This window comes from Megachile rotundata, chromosome 1 (assembly GCF_050947335.1).
Source record: "Megachile rotundata isolate GNS110a chromosome 1, iyMegRotu1, whole genome shotgun sequence".
In the NCBI taxonomy this organism is placed as follows: Eukaryota; Metazoa; Arthropoda; class Insecta; order Hymenoptera; family Megachilidae; genus Megachile; species Megachile rotundata.
Window position 1 is genome coordinate 2,168,829 of NC_134983.1, and position 16,884 is coordinate 2,185,712.

The following is a 16,884-nucleotide window of genomic DNA, read 5'->3' on the forward strand; positions in this document are numbered from 1 at the left end:
TCATCCTAGTATACCACCCTGAGACCAATCTTCTGGAACGTAAAAATCGTGACTTAGGACGCAATTGGGTATCTACGTGGGAACAGATTATACAACCTGGGACGAGAAGCTACCAACAATCAGGTTCGCTATGAACACCGCTAGATGTGGGACCACTGGCTACACGGCGGCGTATCTCACCTTCGGGAGAGAATTGAGAACTCTAGACGATGCCAACCGAGACCTGAGAACAATAATACAATCAGAAAATTTCTTGCCGGAAATTACACCGAAGCTCTTAGCACTCGCTGATACGATGAAGGCAACGAAATAAAATCAAGAGCAACATCAGGATGGGAGGAAGGCGTACGCAGACCGACATCGACGGCCAAATCCAGGCTTCCAGAAAGACGACATAGTATGGGTCAACACCCATACCCAGAGGAAAGCAGCAATGTACCTCAAAACTGGCACCGAAAAGAGATGGGCTATATATCATCAGAAGACAAGTTGGGCTTAATAGCTACGAAGTACACACACGGGACCCAGAGCCAGTCTGCCTTGGGTATATCATACATCTTCCTTAACATCTTATATTGGGAGGAAAGGAAAACCACCAGCTCTAGTGGTGTCGATTCGCCGGCGCGGCCGACCATACAAAGACCGCCCTGATGATCACCCCGGAAGAAGCGACAACGGCGAGACTAGACACTGACGTGGCAGAGCAGACAGGCGCTCAAGGCCCAGGAGATGCTGTACTACTCGTCGGGACGACGTCGTGTCCAGAGGGGGAGGAAACATTGTAGAATGGATTTATCTCGCAGGAGGACGCAAAGGAATTTCTGGAAAACACAAATAATAAAATTTATTCATATTGGTTCCTTTACACAAATAAACATAAAATTCCAATCTGTCAAATTATAAAATGTACAAGTTTTCAAACACAGAAAACGGAAATATAGCTTTTGGACTTTACAATAATTTCGAAAGTTATACTAGAGGCGTCCGGGAGATTCTTCCGTCCATTCCCTGGAAGGCGACCGGCGGATAATCCAGCCGTTTTTTCAATTCCGAGGGCGGCCAGGATAGAATTCCTGTACTCTCCTTATTAGTAGGCGACCGACGGTAAGTTTCAGCCGTCCTCTCCTACGACCAAAAATCTAACAGGCGACCGGCGACAAGTTCCAGCCGTTCTCTCCTACTAACGCGAATCAGAAAGTATTCTCCCACTCGCTCCCCCTGGATGTCGAGCGGCGGCAGGTTCCAGCCGGTCTCTTCATCCCAGAGCAGTCAGGTTAGAGCCCCCATACTCTCCTGTGCTGATCAAAGCGTCCGAAAGCTAGGCTTCGTAGTCTCCTTGACTCTAAAGTGGTAATTACCTCGTTCTCTTCCAAAAGGTTCAGCAGGAATCGGCCGCGATCGCGGCTCCGGTGCCGATATTTATATTAATGCGTTGCTAAGGTCCATAAATAATCAACAAAGTCGCGTTGCTACGCGCGACCCGCTCTCGCGGCTTCACGAACGTTCCGCGGGTCCGCGGTCGTTCGACGTTCGCGAATGTTCGGTACGATTCTCAATGCGAGTCGTGCCGTTTCGCGAGGCGACTTTCTATGTAGATTGTTCCATATCGTAGAGAACGATCGGTGTTGTTACAATTTAATAATAATTTAGTAATTTTAATATTCCTGAAATTAGAAAATATGTATTATCGACTGATTAGCTAATACGTATGGTAATTGAATTGTTTTATAACGTGGTCGGTAAAAGAAAAGAGAAATGCGGTCGATAATTGAAAAGAAAAAGTGTACAATAAAACAAATAAAATTTGCATCAAGATTCTTCATTGGTGAATCTTCCGGGTTACAGTTTTATCAACAAACAGTCAATAGCGTTTTTGTAAATCAAATTCTTGCACATACAATGAAAGGTCCTCATTAATGATTGAAACAAAAATTTAATGCATTCGTATTATATTATTAACAAGAATAAAGAAATACGGTATATTTCCTCATCACAAAATAGAGCATGTAGCTATAGAAATAATTAAAATCATGTTTTTAGTATTTATTTCAGCATGAAAGTGAGAAAATTGTGTCAATTTTGTATCTTTTTTCCCTCCTGAGTACAAAGTTAAGTTTGATTGTTCTTTATTATTGTTAATTAGAAAAGGTATACATGCTGATTCTAAGAAGGACAGAATCGGATATATTTACACTAGTTTTAACACTACAGTTGATTTATAAGAGTAAATTCTGAAGAGAATTTAGGGAATTCATAGGTAAATATCCATTCTACTGTATAGAAATTTATAAATAATTATGGACGTATCGGTACATTGTGTAATGTAGCAGGGCGAGGAAGGAAAAAATTTTGAGTAAACTGGATAAATGATATTTAAGTCGAAAAATCAATGCAAATCTTAAAATTAGTATTTCTAAATTAATAAAAGATGCACAAAGCATTAAGGAAGTTGTTCTAACAGGAATACTACGCAGAGTTTTGCGAGATAACAATTACAATCGAAAAGTATAATATAAAATATGTAACATATCTAATTGTAAGATCAATACATTGTAGCATTTGCAAGCCACTGAGAATAGAAAATAAATAAATTATGATTAATGTTTTGAAATAATGTAATATTATATAATGAAGAAAATATTTATTTATTTAACTCGGATAGCAGAGTTATAATTGGAAATCATATACAGCATTTAATAAATATAATATAACTATAAATATGGAGGAGGACCGTTAATCTTATGAGTCTGTATGTCAACTATTAGAGTAAAAAATGTTGAGTTTATAGATTTCACCATGAATAGAATCAAATATTTTGGCGTATTAAAAATGATTTGAAGCAATTAATTGAAAACTTGTAAATGCATCGCCAATATTATTTTCGGTGCGATAATAATTCGAAACATTTGACATACATATACTTAATGTCAATGTGGGCACGTCTTAAATACAGAAATATACTTTCGTAAATTTCATAATTTAAAAATTTTCGAATTTCTAAGTTAGCATATTTACATTTCTCTAAATTTCGAAAACTTCAAATTATCAAAGTTTCGAATTTTAAAATCTCCAAAATTTCAAATTACTAAATTTACATATTTTCAAATTTGCGTGATCAATTTCTAGATTACTAAATTTTTTAATTTGCAAATATCGAATTTCTAAATTCCCAAACTTCTTGTTTTCCAAATTTTCAAGTTTTCCAGCTTCTTACACTTCTAAATTTTCAGCTCTTCATATTCCTATATTTTTCAAATTCACAACTTTCTACATCCCCAGCTTCCTAACTTCGTAAATTTTGGAAAGTTTTGACCTTTTTGATTGAAGTTATACTGGATGCTGAGTGTATGTTGTTAAAGAATGGCTTTTATACGTATAATGTGTTAAAATTCTTAAATAACCAGTCATCGTCATCGTCATCGGATTTAAATCTAAGCGGTTGTAACAGAAGTTGAAAAAAGTTAAGAGATTGTCCAGTAACAAATAAAACACAGATAGAAATGAACAATTGTGCAAATGTAGAAGAATATCTCAATTGCCGTAATAAAATATTTAGTGGTATCTATGTCAAAACGGTTAAAAGCTGTTGTACATACAAAAGAATACGTAACGACATATTAGAATTAAAACTATTAATTGTTACATCGTGCATTTGTTACGTTTAAGTTCAATTTTGTAACGTCAATATGTACTATATGCATTTATTTTTGATAATGAAATGGTACATATGTACTGTTTGAGTTCTTTTTTGAATGATTAATTATTTGATATGTTCTCACATTACATATACAAATATATGATTTGTAATTTTATATCTAATAATACAACACTATTTTAAATTTGTTTATCGATTTTATTACCGACAAAATTCTTTTAAATAATCTAAATCTGAACTATATTTTATAATGAATCGTATATTGAAATTATAATGAAGCAAGTAACAAGTAGAGTTTAAGTCTTAATCTAAATTAAAAAAACTTAGTTTAAGCGAAGTTTACGCTGTTGATAAAAATTCGATTTTTAATACTACAAAATCTCCAATACGAAATCTATACCAAAGTAATTAGAAGCTGCTAATACATTAGAAAAAATGCAACACAAGTATAAAATTAGAACTATTAATTAGTATTACATAAATTAGTTACATGTATGCTTAATTTGCGAGTTAAAATGTACTATATTTCATTATATAAATGTGCTATATAATATTTTAATCTATTTCTTCAGGTTTTCATGCGATTATTATATTGAATCTTGTGGATTTATAATTTAATCAGTGAATGTTTTATTTTTTATTGCTCGCGTTTCACACAATTCTTTTCTCACATCGTACGTTCAAAGATTGTGAATATTACTGGAAACAAGTGTGTGAATACCAATTCTATAGATTCTCTCTTTAAAACTATGAGGTATTTTGTTCCAGGAACAAAAGAAAAATTGAAGCCAATGCTTTTTGTTAAGTTAAATACCTATGTTATCAAGTTCATATTTTTAAAGAAGTTTTTCAGAAGACATACTAGGAAAAGGTTATTTAGAGCTCGACAACATACTTCAAGATTTTTTAAATCAGTTAAATGGATCTCATTAAAGCTTCGATTTTCAAATATATAAATTTTTCCACGCATAGATATGATATTCCTATTCAGCACGTCAAAATGGGTAGGATATCATATAATATATGTTGAAAGTTTAGGAGAGCAATGGTAGCCTTATCCGTTAAGATTTAACTTGGTTAGTGTTGCTTAAGACAGCAGGAATGGTGTTCAAACTTGGCTAACACGCTTCTCATGATAGTTCTTCAGGATACAGTTCATGAACGTAATATATCGCCGTCGACGTTGACGTTATTCTATGTATAGCGCAAGAAGGTCGCACGATCGCACTTTACACATCGTATAATCCTTAAAAGGCACGTTCGTTACCATTTAAAACGCTGATATGGTTTTGATGTATATTATGTGGATGTTTCCTGTCTCTCAAAAATATATTCAATTTTCAGGTAATTTGACCGAAGTCAATTTTCCATAAGCAATGTTCAAATTTCTAAATTTGAAAATTTGAAAGTAATAACTTTGATATCTTCGTGGCTCATCGTACGCTATTATGGAGAGAGAACATTACCACTATTTCAGATTTTGTGCACCAAATTAATTTTGTTGTTGATTATACTTATCTTTTCATACTAAAAATTAGTGGCTCCACAGACGAGGTGCCTCATGCGAATTCGAATGTGTATTTAAAATTTAGGGTATCTATTGTAAATACATATATAGGTAGAACAAGAGATGTAGAGATTTTAAAGTCGTTCCAAATGCTTATACATGCTTGAAGCTATTGAAAACTAGACCAAACACTATTATTGTTGATTTGACAACTGACTTCAATGACGATAAAGTATTGTCGTCAAAAATGAATTATGGAGCTTTTAACGTGGTTCCAGTCGATTTTAATATATGTCAAAAATGATGGAAAACGATACCAAGACACAGTCTCTTATCGGTTCGATGTTAATGACAGGTTCTCGTCGTCAAATTGTCGCAAAAATCTATCAGAAAATTTAAGCTGGTTTATGAATTTACCCTCAAATAAATTCTGAAAGTTTGTAGCGTGGTATAGGTAAAACAAAATAAGCAAATGCACATCGAGTCGTCCTAGGTGCTTCACTGCATTCGGCAATTATTTTCTTTGTAAGACATTTTCATCTTTTTCCACTTCAAATTATCCATTTTACGCTTTTTGTGAATTACATTCACTCTTTCACAGATTAAATTTACTTTTCTTCTTAAATTATTTTTAATGTACGTCTAAAAAGGGATATCATATATAAAATTAATTCGAAACTAAAAATGTAATGGCGTGTAATAATAGTTAAATATAAAACAACATAAAATGATAATTTAACAAAATGATTACCAAATGAATATTTAAAAAAAATATTTAAACACACGTACGTATAAATTTATCTATGGTGGATCTTACTCTACGGGGGTACTTTTGTGTATACATTTATGTAATAATTATGACAATCTATCTAAAATCTAAACACTAACAATTTATACGCTAAGTGCTCATAGTGTGAAGAACCAACCAAAATATTCCTGCGCAGAATTTAATTTTGGAAAAAAGTTGCTCAATGAGGTTATGGTGGTATAAATAATAAAGTTGTCTCATCAGTAGACTCACATGTTTCTTGTGCCTTGTAGAGGTTTATATTGTCAGAAAGTAGCCACGTTTCCTTCCGATTGTATTTACTCAAATTCTACATCAATTTTCGAAAAAAACAAAGAATTTTTGAAGTAACTGAATGTGGAATTATTTCATGCCATACTCCTCTATGCATATTTGTTGCAGCAAGTAAGAAAACATTTCATCTGCTAACTGTTAATATAGTCACATAAGTTGGATTATTAATTTTTGATCGCGCTTTTGTTCGCTTAAGATGATAATTAAATCTTGATTTCTTCATAATGCTAGTTTCGTATAGTTTGTATTATTTATGAATGATAAATATTTCTCATTAACTGAAATAGATTTTCAACATGGTTCTTTTCGTATTATTAAACTCATAAATGACCAAAAATAGAAAGTCGATTATTCAAAAATGGCACTTGTATAAAGGTAAATCATATAACATGGTTTTTAACGATAATATAGTGATATTTTAAACAATTATTTTTAAAACGTTGGTCTACTCATAATATCATAATTTTTCGTATGTTCTATAGTATATCGATACGTTGTTCACTGTTTATACGTATTTCTTCTTAAGTTATGTTTAAGTGGTACGAAAAGTTTTGAAATATCTACAAATTGTGCATCTACCATGTTCTAATAAGAGTCGTACAGTAGTATTAGTTCTTTGTTGTGACAAGCAATTTTTTCTCACCACGATCATTAATAATGGAAGAGAAAAAGAAAAGACTGCGTAAGCTGTCACCGCGTAAAAGGAACGATTATTTATCGTGTAAATAAAGTGCTGTTTGCGGAATAAGTAGCATGGAAGAGACATTTTTATTTGGAATAATGTATAAAACAAGATAAAAAACTAATCAGTTTTTAATGAGTATTATCAAAAAGGTCATTATTTATTTATAACTATTGATGACATTATTATCTTAGTTTCTATTCACATGTCTTTTCCTTTGCTTAAATTGGTTATATTGAAAGGGCCATCGGTATTTAAAAAGAGAGGTCGTACAATGAAACGTAATAATATTAATGATATTTCTTTAATTATTATTTTTTCAGGTAGAAAGTGACAATATTCTCAATTTATTTCTTGCCTGAAATAAATATTATATTATTACCAAAATATTTATAACAAAATTTGCACTAAAATTACAAAGAGAAATTACAAAGGGTTTATTTAAAAAGATATGTAACCTTCAAATTGATAATATCCTCTGATTTAATGGTGAAATATAATGTAACTTTTTACTTAATCGGAAATAACAGAATTCATATCTGGAGATTAGTTTATGAAACTAAGAAAGTTAAATAATTAACGGTGAAGTGTCTGAAATTATGCAATCCTAATTAATATAAATAGAAAATTTTTTAACGAAGAACAGAATAAGTTAAACAAATAATTTAGAGGAACATCCCACTCATAATTTCGATTATACTCTTTCTTGTTGTGAATTTAAGTAAATGTCTGTTCAGGTATAACGATGAAACTAATTTTAATTAATAATACTCCGCAAATCGTCACGAAAACTTTTTAATTTACGAGTTTTCATATTCACAAATTTACGAATTTCCTAAGTTTTCCAGATTTCAAAATCCTCAATTTCCATAACGTTTCAAATTTGTCAAACCTATGTTTTTAAATTCGCGAATTTCCAAATTCCTATATTCTTGAATTTTTCAATTCCTCCATTCTCGACTTCCAAAATTTTCAATTTCTCAAATTTTAAAATTCTCAAATTCTTCCTACTTTTTAGATAAAATAACAAGAATTTTCATTTGTGAAAGAAAAAGTTTTAAATTAATTAAAATCTAATAATATCCATATAGCTTCGTAATTAAACAATAATAATGGCATTTTGCTCTTGAATTAATTTTGACGCATGTGTAACGTCCCTGGGGAAACATTTTTATCTACCACCATCATCACGACAATCTTGTACCCGCCGATAGGAATAGTTAATTATCGACAGTGGTTGCCAAAATTACCGACAATAGGTCACGTATCTGATGATGATGATGATGATTAGTGTCATGGGCATCGACTGCCATGATCATTAGCCCAAGGTCACGTATCTATTACCGATTCTATTAGATTCGACCGTCGGTAATCAGTTTAGATACATACATACGAGGTGTGACACAAAAGTAACGAGACTAGGTCTGTAGCTTGAAAAAACAATGGAATTGGCAGAAATTGTTTTTTGTGGCATCATCCCACATACCTCCTCTATCCATGTTGCCAATTTCGATTGAATCGGTCATACCATTTGAAAGTATTGCGTTATTTAGTGAACACGTGCAACTGCATTCTACCGGAAAAATGTCTAACGTAAAAGTCGAACTGCATATAAACATCAAGTTTTTTGTAAAATTTGTTGAAATCTTTTGTAACATGTGATGAGACTTGGATTTTTACCTATGACCCAGAATGTAAGCGCCAGTCAATGGAGTGGAAGTCTCCAGGATCCCCAAAACCCAAAAAAGCACGCATGTCAAAATCAAAATTCCACATTAATGAAATTGTAATGGTTAAGTGGTTTCCCAGTGGTCAGACTGTTAACCAACACTATTACATTAAAGTCCTAAAAAGATTTAGTGAAAAAAATTGGAAAGAAAGGCCACAGTCATGAAGCGATGGATGGTCGTTGCACCAGGACAATGCATCCGCTCACACGGCACTGTCTGCCAAGTAGTTTCTGACCAGTAAAAATATTACTGTGATGGGGCATCCTCCTTATTCATCTGATTTGGCTCCATGAGACTTTTCTTTATTTCCTAAAGTTAAATTTTGCTTAATGGGAACCTATTTCACTTCAGTTAAAGAGGTTCAGGCAGAAACGGAGAATCTCCTAAAGGGACTTCCAAAAACCTTGTTCCAGAATTGTTAGGAGCAATGGCAGCACCAAATGCAAAAGTGTGTGAATGCTGAAGAGGACTACTTTGAAGGTGATAATGTCACGGAGAACTGATTCTGCAGGTACAATGATTTATTGGACTAGTCTCGTTACTTTTGTGTCACACCTCGTATATATATATATATATACATATATACATATATTCATTTATAGTAATTATCTTATAGTTTTGATTTAGAATAAGTAATGTTTTTCTGTAAAAATAATTGAATATTAAGTTAGAATGATTAAACCAAGATTATGTATTATTTTATTTTAATTTTAATAAATAGTTTTGTAGGAGTTTCCGTTACGCTATGATGTGCCTACGCGCCGCGATGCTCGCCCCGAAATCCTTGAGATCAGCGCTAATCCTAGAAAAGGATAGAGATACTATTTCTATTTACGGCATTATTAGACATTTAATTAATTAACTAAATCAATTAATATACGTAGAATCAACCAATACTGTACTATTCATGGCCGGAACCAAAATTATTTCCTTCGACTAAAAAGCTGTAAATCGAAATAGATTCGGCCCTCGTAGAATTTGTGCGCAGTTGAATAGAAAAGGACAGGAAATATATTTTTCGCTGAAACATCGTTGTACTATTATTTTAATATCAAAATGTCAGCCGTTAATTAAAGAGCGACATTTAAAATATAATTAAATCATTCGATTTTATAATTAATGTATAATAACGAATTTATATGAAAATTTATATATTCTGACGTCACAAAAATTCCAGGAATTCGGCGAACCTGCGAGTATAAAAGGGCGAGCGAAACCCATCTACAAGCAGAACAGTTTTCGCAGTCGAGCACGATAGAAGTCTCATTGATAAGAATACTCGGAACAATTTTCGCTGTACGAACCGAACTGATTCTAAGTTTTCGATTGGAAAGCGGGCATATGTCATTTGGATACTTGATCGCTGGGTTGTTTTAGCAGCTAGCGAATAGCGGGCTCCCCGTTCAAGCGGTCTTGTATCCGAAACTCCGTCAGGAGAGTGCTATGCTTAGCCCCAAGAAAGGCTAAGACATCAAACCGAGTGTTCTCAGCTATTCATACTTAATTTTCTGTCGAATTACTAACTCGCCTTCAGATTCTCGGAGCTCGCTCTGGGTAGTATCGTAGCTAGCTAACGTAGGCTCCCCATTTGAGCGGCTTGGTCTCTGAAGCCCGTGTTTTTTGAGTGGCAGTTAAGTAATCATGACTTACAAGTAGAGTCACTTTGATTTGCTACCCTGTTGGACGTATATTGTTCATCTGACTCTGGATCGTTGGGTTTTTTAGCAGCTAGTAAACAACGGGCTCCCCAATTAAGCGATCTGGTTTTGGGTATCAATGTGTGCTTTGACAAAAAGGGTCTTGGACAATTAATTGTCGAGTCAAATTATAAGAGTAATTGTTCCGAAGAAATAATTCATTAGATACAAATAAATTTTGGTAATTTGAGTTAATAAAAGAATACTGTTCTCACTCTAACGTAATTTCCGTAGTCGACTACACCACGTTAAAAAATAGATAAAACCTGTCTAATTTTGCGAAAGCGTATTTAGGTACACTTAGAGAATCACACTTAGGTCGGATTCCTCGCAGCGGTAGTCTATAAAGCGCTAATATTAATTAATTTCGTCAAAGAGCATTTATATGTATAAATCATAACCGTACAAATCAAGATACATCTTGTCATTGCGATAGCTTCGAATATATATAGAATATCAAATTTAGTTAATATTAGAAAAGCGAAGTTAGCTTTATCAGAGATCAGACTTAGGTACGATCCAATATAAAGTATTAACCTGCGAGTTTCATGTCACTATTATCTATTACGTATTGTTTAATTTTTCAAGTTCTGTTATTTCTATTCATTATTTCAAAGGCTATTTAATTCTTTGTTCTAATTAATCATTTATAATCTATATACTTTTCTTTATTTTATTGTTATTGTTATTTGTTAGTTCATGTCTTATCATTTTATTGAATAAACCTCATTGTTGAAAGATATTGACCTGTGGATTTCACTCCTTAACCGCAAACCACACGAATCCCACGATCTTTATTTGCAAAACGAGTCGTTCAGGGGGGTAAAAGCCGCTCTTTACCTTTCTAGTGCTTGTAACAAACTGAACTTAGGTTCCAGGGTCGTTACACATGGAACTTTTCACTGACAACTGGTATTGATATGTCTGCGAAAAGGTTGTTTAAAACCTCTACTGTTTTGAAAGTTATTGCATGAACATGTTCTTGTATATATCTTTCCTCTTCTTTTCTTTCGATGATTTGAAAAATTTATGTGAGTTTCTGAAGAAAAAAATGATTAAGAATATATTAAAAAATTGTAGGTCATGTTGACATTATGATAAGTAATAAATAAGCAAACCAATATTTTTATATAGTTATTATTAACATAAATATATGTATAGAATACAAAACATATTTACTTTAATACAACATTTATTAACAATGTAATCAATTCACTAATTCGTTTAATATAATTTGACCTGACGTGTAATCGCGTTTTTGCCGAAGGCGTTTAATGATTGGTCAATGTAATGTTTCCACGTATTAGTAAAAAGATACAATACTGAATTTCAATATTTAAACAAAATTAATAAGGAATAAAATTAATTAAAATTCAATGTAAGACTCATACATTTTACTATTAAATTTTGATTAGTTTAAACGTGTAAGGTAAATAGAAATGCTATTATTAATAAAATTTCCATTCAGTTGTTAATTGTCGGGATTTGTTTGAGCTTTGGGACATTAATTTTATCGATCCGTGATATGACGAATATCAATATGATGCTCTATAATTATGTTGCAAATGTATGTAGGGGCACATAACATACTTTCGGTCTTGAAAACATGATTCTATCACATTTAACAATTTGTAATTGTAAAAATCAAATATCGTAACTCTATATTTCATGATTGTTGGTTTTAAACATATTGTATTTTGAATTTTAGAAAATATCACATCTAATGACTTCTCTACTTGAATCTCGTTATGCAATAGTGGTAAAATTCCTAAATAATATAAATTATGTTCTATTTTCTTGTTATAATAAAGGACTAACTTCGTATTATATTATTTTTATGTGCCTTAATAAAAGACGATTTTCCTTTTATTATTATATACCTTAATAAAATAAGTATGTGCTTATGATAGAGAAGTTTGAAAACATTTACTTCGTTCTTTTTTATATGTTTATATTTGTTACTAGAAATTGTGTTTGCCAAATTCTATAATGATCTTTGTTGTCATTAGCTAGTAAAATTGAAAATATGTCAAGCTATATTTTCTGGAAAAATATTATTTCTCAATACTAGCTACCTACTAGATTTCCAATGATAGCTACTTAACTACAAAATATCATTCCAGGCGTTTTGGAAATTCTAATATCTTAAATGTAAAAAGCCAAACAAAGATTGTAGTTTATTATTATCGAATATCTAATACTAGAACATGCAGTTTTTATTTAATTTTTCTTTGTATCAGCTTTCAACGACTTTTGGTATATTGTAACCTAAACGAAAGTTGACGTCTGATAGTTATATGAAAAGCTAACTATAGTAAACTTCTCTGTAATGCGAGTTTTCAACACAAATTTCTATAACACCACAGTTATTGAGATTGCTGTTTCCATATGACGCGATTTTTTTATACCACACGTTCGGTAATAAAATACAGGAAACAATTAACTTATCCGATAAAACATAGAAAATAATGGTTCAATAATCACGGGAATAATTATTCCAATCATGTTACTTTATATTATTTGCGTTATACGAGAAGAATTTTCGATAATTATTTACTTTAGCAATTCGTCACTGATTTTGTTGACCTTGTAATATGTTATCAAGATCACTGTCTTGCACATATTTTCTCCATAGATCCGCTCGGCCTTGGTTTTCGAGATATTCACAAAAATAGTTTTATGCCTCGTTGTAAGTTAGAGATAAAATATTAAACTTTATTCTCAATTATTATCAAGAGAAATTGGCAAAAATGTCTGCTATTATTTAAAAAATATAGTTATTCTTGCTTTTATACTTTTGTCGAAACAAAACTTTAGCAGTACAACCGGTATAATGTTCTTACCGGGCCCCATGTCGTGGAATATTGTTCTTGTTCTTTTTTTCAACAACGTTCGACATTTCCAGTTTATGCACCACTGTCTGGATCAATGAAATTATCCTATGGTTCGCAGTTAAATGTTTATATCCTTCTTCACTGAGGCAATTACAAGGTTTCCATCGATTTGACATAAATGTAGAACCTTGTTTAATCTATTTTTTATTACACGAAGTAAAGCAGACGATCTCTTCGGAATTGGTTCAACGAATATAAACATTTATACATTCATTCGACGCCGCCAAAAATCCATTGTCTATTAAGAAGACCTCTTTTATTATATTTACACTACCCGAGTTTTGCCTCATCAATGTCAAGTATTACATTTTCACCTCCGATGTGGACTAAAGTTTTTCCATCCGTACATATAACTTACCGTAAAAACTTCCCCGGCCAACAACTGTTTTTAATGATAAACTAAGTCCTGTTTTTATAAAAAAAACGTGTCGTGATAGTCTGAGCGTTAAGTCGTATGCAACAAAATGGTAGATATTTTGAACAGAAAGATGCGATTATTCAAACCAAGAATTTTTGTATGCTAATTTTCACGTTGCGCTTTGAGACGATTCTTGTTTTAACTTTCAAAATGTAGAGTATGTAGATTCTTGATCAAATTTCATTTTGTTCCACACTTTATACAATTTGTAGCACTAAATTCGATTAATTTATCATAATCATTACGTACGTTCACAAATTTACAAAATTTGATTATATGTATTTTTCTTTGATTTCCAAACAGACTTATAAAACTTTACCTATAGCTACTTACATTTCAATTTTGTACAAACAAAATGTCATGCTTGTTAAGGTATTTATCTAGTCTAATTTAGGTTAAAGAAGCGATAAGTGGATAATGTAATTATGCTATTGGATTAAGTTAGGTTAAATTAGCTTAAATTAGGTTGTATTATATGAGACAATTATGCAACGCAGGCCATGCCAGCACGAAATGTAATTGCAACGTGAAACATAAATGAAATTTTCTAGAAATATCTCGAAAATAATGGCGAGGCGACGATAACATGCTTAGAGAAAAATTATTCAAAATAGTGGACCTGATAGCATATTTCTAGGTTATCGAAATCGACAAGTAATCGATAAAGTATATAATTACCTTCTATTGCGCTCCCGCACAATAAAATAAAGGTACAATTTTTTATATCACGCACATGGGCACAGGTAAAAAACAGACGCAAAAGATTAAATCATGTAAATCATTTTCTGCGAACTCAGGATAAGGTATACTTGTTCTCGATATCAAGTGACGATATAATATAATACTTACTTGGATCTCATCAGTAGTTCTGATGTCACTGCAGATAGTTTGACGGGTCAGTAAAGCAAGGAAGGGAGGGATGGATCACGGCCGGGCATGGGGGATGCGAAGGATAAAACGGAAAAAGAGGGAGAGATCCTGGTCGGCCGGCTATTCCGTAGACGGCACACTGTCTCGCAGGACACGTGATTCGACGCTTTCGCGAAATGTGTAACTCGGTGCTGTAACACGTCACAAGTTCGCCCCATTTCATTTCCTCTTTTTTTCTTATTTCGGTTCGCCCTGAGGCACCCACGAGATTTTCCTTGTGTTCCCGAGGATTCCCTTTCGTGCGCGTGAACACCGGCGCGCCTTTCCGGCCGCAACTTCCAGAACGAGTGACGCAAGTGAAGTGACACCGTCGATATTATATCGTCGGACGGGTCCCGTGTACAGAAGATTCATCGTTAGCCGGTAATTATTTCATATCAATCCTTCGAGCTATACTTAAGATTCCACAATCGAACGATCCGACGTAAGTGACATGTGATCGGCTTCTAAACAAGCCACTTGTGCTCTCTTTACTATTGTGCCCGGTGATTATGAAAGTGGTCCAAGGCAAAAACCAAACAGAATTCGGTTTTTTCGCGTATTACGTTTAAGGTGACTATCCGTACAGTATTGCTTCTTTGACAATCCTATCGCATCATTTTTCTGTACTGATTTTGCTTTTAGAGCATGCCGATAATTTATTACGCAAATACTGTATACCCGTTTATTACGCCCGATTTTTTGTACTCAAGATGAAACGTTATTTAAATTTAGTTTTTATAATTCAGATTCAATTTTAAAGAGCATTTGAATTTAGTCTTCATGATTTAGATAAAAATTCTAGCTTTATGTAAACTTAGATTTTATAAATGGGACGAAAGTTTTAATGAAATAATGTCTAAAATAAAGTTAAAACGTCATTTATCTAAGTAAAGATTTAGTTGTGTAGATTAAAATTTTAACTCTACTCCTTATTTACTTTGCTATTTTTCAATACAAGGTTCGACTTAACATGCAGTTTGAAATTAAATTATTTAAGTGGCGGAAACCGTTTACATGCGTTATAATAGTTTTTTTTTATAGCAACTTTAAAAATTAGGAGTTGCTTTATTTTCCTGCACTTTATTCCGTTTTTAAAAATGAAGGAACATAACATGAATTTGATTTAATTAGACGATTACTTTTTTGACATTTTATTTAAATAGCGTTGGGTGGAGTAGGATGTAAGTAAACTACTTTAGTTTAACTAAAGTTTAGGCTATTACTGTATAACCAGTGCGATGTTTGAGACAAATAAATTTGAAGATCAGATAATTCTTTGTATGACATATTTATAGTATATGGATAATATTTATATTGTTTTTGTTATCTCATTTATGTAATACAGTTACAATCTACAGTATTTTATTAACTATTTTTGTTGCAATCTACATAATTACAAACGTTTATATAATCAGAATAATAAATTTAGAGACATACAACGAAAAAAGGCTATTTTTAAATTTGATATCAACGTGATTTTTATGGTATAATCGAATATTTAGTAATTATTTATTTTCTACTAATTTGGCAAAATGATCATGGAACTTTAGACAGATATCAAACTACACTAGTCAAAAAAATTAAGGGAACAGAAAAATTTCTTAAATTTTTAGGTCATTTTCAAATTGATCTGCCTCCGTTGAAATTCATCACAGAAGACATCCAGAATAGTCATTTTGAAGCTTCAGGTCTCTAGTTTTCGACCCTTTATCTCAAAAATTTGTTGAGCCTATTATCATTAATAAAACATACAAAAAATCGCGATGAAAAAATTTTAGAATTTTTTTTCTTTTTTTTAAGGTTTATACAGACATAGAAAAATTTTTGTTTACCTATTCGTCAATACACTGGAAACCGATTTAGATTAGTCCAGGACAATGCTCGACCACATACAGCGAACGCTACAAAACGGTTCCTGTCGCAACACCGAATTAATACGCTACCACATCCAGCAATGAGCCCAGATCTCAATCCAATTGAACACGTTTGGGATATGATGGGGCGTCGATTGCGAACGGACTATCCACATTTACGGAATTTACGTGTGCTGGAAAATGCGCTTCTTCGAATTTGGAACCAAATTCCCTAAGCCGTAATACGGCGATGCATTAATATGCGTGAACATTTACAAGATGTAATTAACAACCGTGGTGGTAATACTCGATATTAAATTTACAAGTCCTCTAATTTTTATTGAAAAAACAAAATTACACTCACCCGCGCAGCGCAGACATTGCTGCAGACGCACATACCAGCGCGCGCCCACGTTCAGATACCTACATATACACGGCACACATATACACGAACT

General features: G+C 32.6%; 1 protein-coding gene across 6 annotated transcripts in view; it reads left to right on the forward strand.

The window, feature by feature from the left end:
- Positions 1 to 16,884, forward strand: part of Gyc88E (Guanylyl cyclase at 88E) — a 134,324-nt gene that overhangs the window by 56,782 nt on the left and 60,658 nt on the right. The window contains exon 1 of one of the 6 annotated variants that reach the window (XM_076534475.1): positions 14,502 to 14,957. The exons of the other annotated variants lie outside the window; for them this stretch is intronic. The gene's annotated coding sequence lies outside the window, so the exon portion shown is untranslated. Of the gene's footprint in view, positions 1 to 14,501; positions 14,958 to 16,884 lie in introns of those variants that run through there. 6 annotated transcript variants of the gene reach the window in all.